General features: G+C 33.4%; 1 long non-coding RNA gene across 1 annotated transcript; it reads left to right on the top strand.

Annotated features, from left to right (window-relative positions):
- The first annotated feature begins 2,005 nt into the window (after nt 1-2,005).
- On the top strand, nt 2,006-4,564 carry LOC121208470 (uncharacterized). Its single transcript, XR_005903521.1, has 4 exons — nt 2,006-2,294; nt 2,375-2,409; nt 2,490-2,521; nt 3,563-4,564. It is a non-coding gene; the product is annotated as an uncharacterized lncRNA (long non-coding RNA).
- Nucleotides 4,565-7,295: the final 2,731 nt, after the last annotated feature.

Here is a 7,295-nt window from a genome sequence, read left to right as displayed (position 1 = left end):
TTTTATATACTTACGATGTACTACTGATGCTTGCTTATAGTTTGGAAGAACTAAAGATGGAGTCATTAGGTATGTTGATTCTAATTTTGTTGGAGACCTTGACAAAAGAAGATCTCTCACAAGGCATGTCTTTACTATTGAGGGTTGTGCAATCAGTTGGGAAGTCACTTTGCAAACTATAGTTGCTTTGTCTACTACTGAAGCAAAGCACATGGCGATTACTAATGCTTGTAAAGAAGCTAGCTGGCTAAAGGGATTGTTTGGTGAACTCAGTAAAGACATTAAGATCAGTACATTCTTTTATGATAGACAGAGTGCCATCTTCCTTATAAAAGATCAAATGTTTCAAGAGAGAACAAAGTACATTGGTGTTTAGTATCATTTGGTGCAAGATTATTGCTCGTGGAGGTATTGTTCTGAGCAAAGTTAGTACTCATGAAAATCCTACAAATATGATGAATAAGTCACTTCCTATAACCAAGTTTGAGCATGGTTGGCATTCATTGTTGAAGAACACCCCTTAAGGGGGTTTCATGGATGAGGTGGAGAACTTGTTCATTGAGAGTTTGTGATGAAGAACTTGTTTGTGTCAAGGTGGAGATTGTCAGAGTTGAGTGACTCGATTCCTAGTTAAAATAAAATGCTGTGGTAAAACAAAATAAAAGTAAAATTCATATAGAACTATACTTCTTTTATTTTACATTAATTAGAATAATGTTTTCCAACCTTACTACACTTCATCCATTTGACATTGATTAGAATAAGGTTTTTCAACCTATAAATAAATGTAGTCTAAACTCCTCTTGTATCATTTGAATTTGAAATTAGTGAATTTTTTTCTCCTCTACCTGTGGTTTTTTCCAAAAGGGTTTCCACGTAAAATCTGTGTGTTTTATTTACGATCATTCTATACTGCCATTATTGACGTTAGTCTCTATAGAAGTTATTGCAAGCACTTAATACGATAAAGAAATCGGCCTTGGATAGTCCAAAGCAAACAACAAAAATAAACAAAAAACTGCATACCTATCAAACTAGAGAGGACGATGACAAAACTATTCCTAAAACCAGTTGCAAAAATAAGACTACATGCATAAGCAATACTAAAAAATATATTACAAAAGCAGACAAAAACTTCTAAAAGTGAAGATTATTAAGCAATGGAAAACAAACAAAAAAAATCTAAAACCACAACACGGGTCTAAACTGACTCGTGAAATAATTTATTATTCTGAAATACTCTTAAAACAAAAACAAATTAAGAAGTAAACAAAAAGTCACCCACTTTCAAAGAGAAACTGGTGGTGGTTGGTGGATTTTCAGTGACAATAGGCATCGTCATTTGTCCATCACAACTTGAGAAGGTAACAAAAGTACCCACAAAATAGATCTATAAACTGAAAAGATAGAAAATACATGAAGTGAATGAGGATAAGAAATAAAGGAAAGATTGGTGGAACAGAAGAAAAAGTGGTCCGTAGCCAACCTGAAAGTTGGCACCATCGCTAAGCAAAACAAAAGAAAAAATGTCAACAGCTTAGAGAAAAAGAGTAATGGAAGTTTTTATAATAGTCTAGTGATATATTTTTTTATACATTCATATATCATATTTTTTTTATGTTAATTTTGGCTTTTTTACTCAAATAATACAAAAAAATTAATTAAATATCAAAATGGTATTCCCATGTCATTATTTACCAAAATGATATGAAGTAAACAATGCCAAGGGTTGGTGCATGAGAAGGTGGCGGCACCACCCATTTTTTTGTTGCCTAATCATTAGGCTGTTACAAAAAATAAAATTAATATTTTAACAATAGAAAGATCGTATACAATGACACTGGTATGTTTATACGGGTTAAATACGGATAAAATATAGGTTTTTGGAAAATTATTTTTTAATGGTTGGAGAATAGGGGTCAGACGACATTGAATGGGTGGTGGCAACCTATCAAGCGACACCTGCAGCGAAAATGACCCATCAGTCATGTGGTTTAGGGTCCTTCTAACAGCCTGGATTTTTGCTTCACGGGGGGAAATAAAGGGACCTTATAAAACATGGTCCCCTTCCCTCAACCATGGTGCTGTTAAAAAAAAAAGTGGTTTAGAGAGAGAAGAGAAAGAAATTATTTTAGCTGATAAAAAAAGAAAGTAATAGTTTAGGAAGAAAGAAGGGAGAATAGAATAAAAGTGTGTTTTAAGGTTTTTTTTTTTAAAAAAAGTAACAGTTTAGGGAGAAGAGAAGACTGTTTGCGGGTTTTGAAAGGGGAGGAGACATCAAAGTGTTTTAAAATGTAAATATTTTTTAGTAATTATTAATTATTTGTTTAGTGTTTATGGTTCATTACTAATTGTTTGATTTTGTGGGTTTAAGGAGGATAGAAGGCAGTAGCCAAATTGGTTTTGAAGGTAATATTTTTTTCTTGTAATTATTATTTGTTTATGGTTTTGGGTTACTTATTATTTGTTTGATTTTATGGTTTTGGAAGGAGGAGAGGCAACAACAAATTTTATTTTAAAGGTAAATTTTCTTTTGTAATTATTTTTTATTTGTTTAAAGTTTTGGGTTGGTGTTATTATTTGGTTGGTTTTGTGGTTTTGGAAGTAATTTAATTCGGTTTCATTTGTATTTTTTTGTGGGTATTATTTGTTTTGTAATTTTTATTATTTGTGTAGTGTTGTGTTATTTATTAGTTGGATTTGTAATTTTTATTATTTATTTGTTTTTACCAAAATAATTAAATACCAAAATGTGGCACCTTACAAATTAACTATCGAAATAGGTTGTTTGCTACAATAATGAATACCGAAATGAGTAAGGAAGTTCAAATATGCCATAAATTAATTGTCTTCAAGTAGAGGAATTATTATACTACTTTTAATTTTTTTTATAAGAAAATTAAATCCCAGATGTGATTTTTTATAAGAGAAAAACATATTCTTTTCTTTTCTTCAAGTGGAGAAATTATTAGAATAATTTTAATTTTTTATATAGAATTAATTTATACATATTACATTAAATCCATTGAATACTAATTAATTGAACTCAATTGGCTTTATAAATTTTTACAGTTCACATACGTTGAATATTTGTTATGTACATCTATATATAGAAGCATATAATTTTTTGGTAATAAAAAATTTATTATTAGGATAAAAAAAATGAGATGGTTGAGTGACTTACATTAGAATTAAACATTAGATGGTTTCTAAAAAATAAATGACCAACTTACATTAGTGTATCCAAAATTACGTTGTTATTGATTTATTTATATGAGTAAGAATATTATTAATGCTTCCAAAAAAATAACAAATGGTACAAAGTTCATTTTCGTTGTTTGTATATTGTTTATTTATTCAGGCAATGATTAAATTATTATTTTTTGAAACTGCAGATATCCAAATAGGTTCTTTGATTATAGAAAATGATCACACATCAAATATGATTAATGTGCTAGTAATAAAATTCTTAGTTGTTAATCACGGGTCCCATTATAAAGTTCCACTTTATTTTTTATTTAATTGGGATATATTAACTAATGCGGTAATTTAATTTTGTTAGGGTTCGTACTGCGTATTGAGGACCCGTGTCAACGGTCAGGGCTATCGGGCGAATGAACGTCTTATGCCATAATTGGAGGCATCTAGATTCGGATCAATGACATTGATCCGCATGTTCGATTTGAGGTGCGACTTGATATCCGCTTTGGTTGAACAGTGGCACCCAGACACAAACACATTTCATTTGTCATGTGGGGAGTGCAGCACTACTCTGGAGGATGTTGCATTGCAAATCAGGCTCCTAATCGACGGTAGTGTAGTCACAAGTGCAAGTACAGTGTCCGAACCAGTTGCGTTTTGTTATCACTTACTAGGATGCTCACAAGGTGATGGTGGAGATAAATTTTCAAGTTTGAGATTTTCATGGTTGTAGGGAAATCCTAAAACTTTATCAAGTACTGCCATTGAGGGAAAGGTTATGTGCGCCGCTCGAGCATATGTAATTCATCTGATAAGGGGTGTACTCCTACTAGATGCAAATAACAACAAGGTCCCTTTGATGTACTTACCCTTCTTATCTGATTTGACAACTATCTGTTTGTACAGTTGAGGCTCAACAGTAGTAGCAACATTGTATCATGAGCTTTGTCGGGCGACAAAGAACCATTCTGTGAACATAGGCGGGTGCCTGATATTGTTGCAATCCTGGGCGCTATACAGGATGCCCTTTTTGGCATCAATTAGTAACCAAACACATGTCTTCCCACTTGTGAATAGGAGATAAAAAGTAAGCATACATCAAGAATTTTGTTTTTTTTATGAAAATTTGCTCTAACCAATTAATATTTTCGTAGATGGAGTACTTCTCTGGGTATCGGGAGGTCATATACACTTTTGATTTACTGATAGATGATTGAGACACATACCGGGGAGGGGGTAATTTTTTCTAATATTCATGACATGTAATTATTTTATTTATGTTATTTGACTCGTGTTACTATAACCATGTTATTAATTATACAGTTCATCTGGGTGGCATATTCCATCCTAGACATTGCATCTATTATTATTCGTCTACTCATATCCACTCACATTTGGTGCATTAACACACCCTTTGTTGAATTTCTCAATAGTCGAGTGGTACAACAGGGATCGATTATTGCAATAGTTCGGGTGAATACAAGATATTTCGGATGTTCCACAGAGTTTTGGGGGATGTCCATGGAATTAATAAAAAGGGGGAAACAAACAAAGATTTGGGGATTAAAGCATGAAGAATATCTTGTATTGTAGAATGACTAGATTGAGTGGAGACCTCAGATGGATTTTTCTTTTGATTTGTGGTCCTCGGAGAACTACCAGTGCTATTACGTTGAGGATGGAAAACTGTATTTATTTGGTGGGCAATCGGTGCTAGTCCCTCCACACATGCAACGACGAGGGCACCTCTCCCACCGCCTAACACATTTACCTCTTGCACCTGAACCATGGCTGAAGCCCGAACCCAAGTAGTCTTATATACAATTTGGGGGTAGTTCTTACCATCCGAACTTGAGGGTAGATAATTATTTTTCGGGCTCGTCAGGCCATGCATATCAGTCGGAGATTCTCGGTTTCAATTCTGATCATTCGGAGCTGAGATCATCGAAGATGTTTGAAATCTTCAGCTTATTACTACCCTAATACTCCACCCCTCTTGGGAAAACCTTTGGGATATATGATTTTTTGAGTATGTTTAACACACTCCAAGGTTCGTTAATGGGTGCTATGAACGATGTCCCGGGTGTAACACCCCTTACCCGTATCCAACGTCAGGACAGGGTTCAGGGCGTTACTGAACTTAAACATTCACAACATGCAAAACCGAGCTACAAAATTTTCAACAAAAATTAAAACATCTTGAACACATGCATATCGTCCCTTATATAGGTCTTCGAAACCTATAACATACATTGGGGTGGTTCGGGACTAAACCAAGAACTTTGAAAATCTTTAGGCAACTTAACTAATTTTCTTGCTTCGGAGAGTCACACGCCCGTGTGGATTGGGTCGTGTGGTCCATTTCAAGGTTATTTTCCAAGCCAATTGTCACCCTTAATTACCTATATACACTTATACATTTTCATAGCAATTGACATGGCATGTTTGAGTAATTATATATTCACAATCAAGACACAAGCATGGCATTCTTACAACAACACATAACATATTACCAACCATGCATGGCAAACAAGCATATATTTGGCCACTAAAGACCAATATATTTGGCCAAATTATAATAACACATCTTATAAAACTAGGTCCCTATACATGCCACCCACTTGATAATTCTAGCATATGTGTTTATATTGTCAAGGTATTAGCTTGATAGTGTGATGCTGCCTCCGACGATCTCCAACCCCGAGTTAGCCTGACAACACTAAAAGAAATAGAAAGGAGGGGGTAAGCTTTATGCTTAGTAAGCTCGCATGAAAATAATAAGCAATTTACTAACATGCTTTCCATAGTAAAACTATCTCAATTGTACATTTACACATGTTCTGGTTAAGCTGTTTTCTTAAGTCACAGTAACTAAATCATTTATATCTGGAGCTAAGGAACTCAAAATTAAGATCCGTAAATTTTCCAAAAAATTAGACTCATATATATTTCCACCATTAAATTTTCATAATTTTTGGTCCAGCCAATAAATACAGTTTATTATTTAAAGTCTCCCCTATTTTGCTATTTGACAGCTTCGACCATTCTTCACTAAAATTTAATTATATTTTTCTCCCAAATTCAAATGAGTTTCTCATTTCTTTCTTCTAAAAATAAATCCAATAAGGAATCCAACCATATAAATTATGTTCCTTAACTATTTTTGTACAATTTTTAATGAGTTTTACAATTCAGAACAGGGGATCACGAAGTCAGTCTGAACCAGTCTTACAAAAATATAAATATCTCAAAATACAGAATTCCTTTGTTTGCTATGTTTCTTTTATATGAAAATAGATTCAATAATATTTAATTCCATATCTCATTCCACTTCTAGTTAAACTTATACTAGTTTTGGTGATTTTTCAAAGTCACTCCCCTGCTGCTGTTTTAGACTGTTTATCCCAAATTTCATTCCTTCACTAAAATTTCTTATTATCAACTTTCAAGATAATACTTATCCATATTCATCTTATCAAAAATTTCAATCACATATCTAAATCATAATTCAAAACTCATATATTCATATTCCGGTATTATCCCATATTTTTTTTCACATTAAATTTCATTTAGCAAACTTGTTTCTCCTCGTGAACATTTCAGAAAGTAACAATATCCGGTGATTTTATCACATAGCTCCACACTATTGGGCTAACATGTAATTGTGGCATATGCACTTAGCGCCACTTTTCAAATTAACATGTATAATCGTGGCATATCCACTTAGCACCACGTTACATGTATCAATATGTGTAATCGTGGTATATCCACTTAGCACCACGTTACACGTATAACCGTGGTATATCCACTTAGCACCACGTTTTTCCATTCCGAAGGTTCAACCGAGATTTCCTCATTTAATCTCAATTCATCAACCACAAATCATCGTTTGTGTCCATTAATTGAACAATACTAAAACTTATTTCAGTTGTGCACTCTTTACAAGTCCATTGCATTTCACATGTCAAACATGTACTCATGAGTTTCGAGTACATACTTGTGCTATCTCTTAGCACAACCACTCATGCAAACAGGATAATCATATGCAAGATCTCATATTCTCGGTAATCACCCATTTCTTTTAAATATCATAT

This window comes from Gossypium hirsutum, chromosome A10 (genome assembly GCF_007990345.1).
Source record: "Gossypium hirsutum isolate 1008001.06 chromosome A10, Gossypium_hirsutum_v2.1, whole genome shotgun sequence".
Taxonomy (NCBI): domain Eukaryota; kingdom Viridiplantae; phylum Streptophyta; class Magnoliopsida; order Malvales; family Malvaceae; genus Gossypium; species Gossypium hirsutum.
This window is presented reverse-complemented; position numbering and strand designations above follow the sequence as displayed.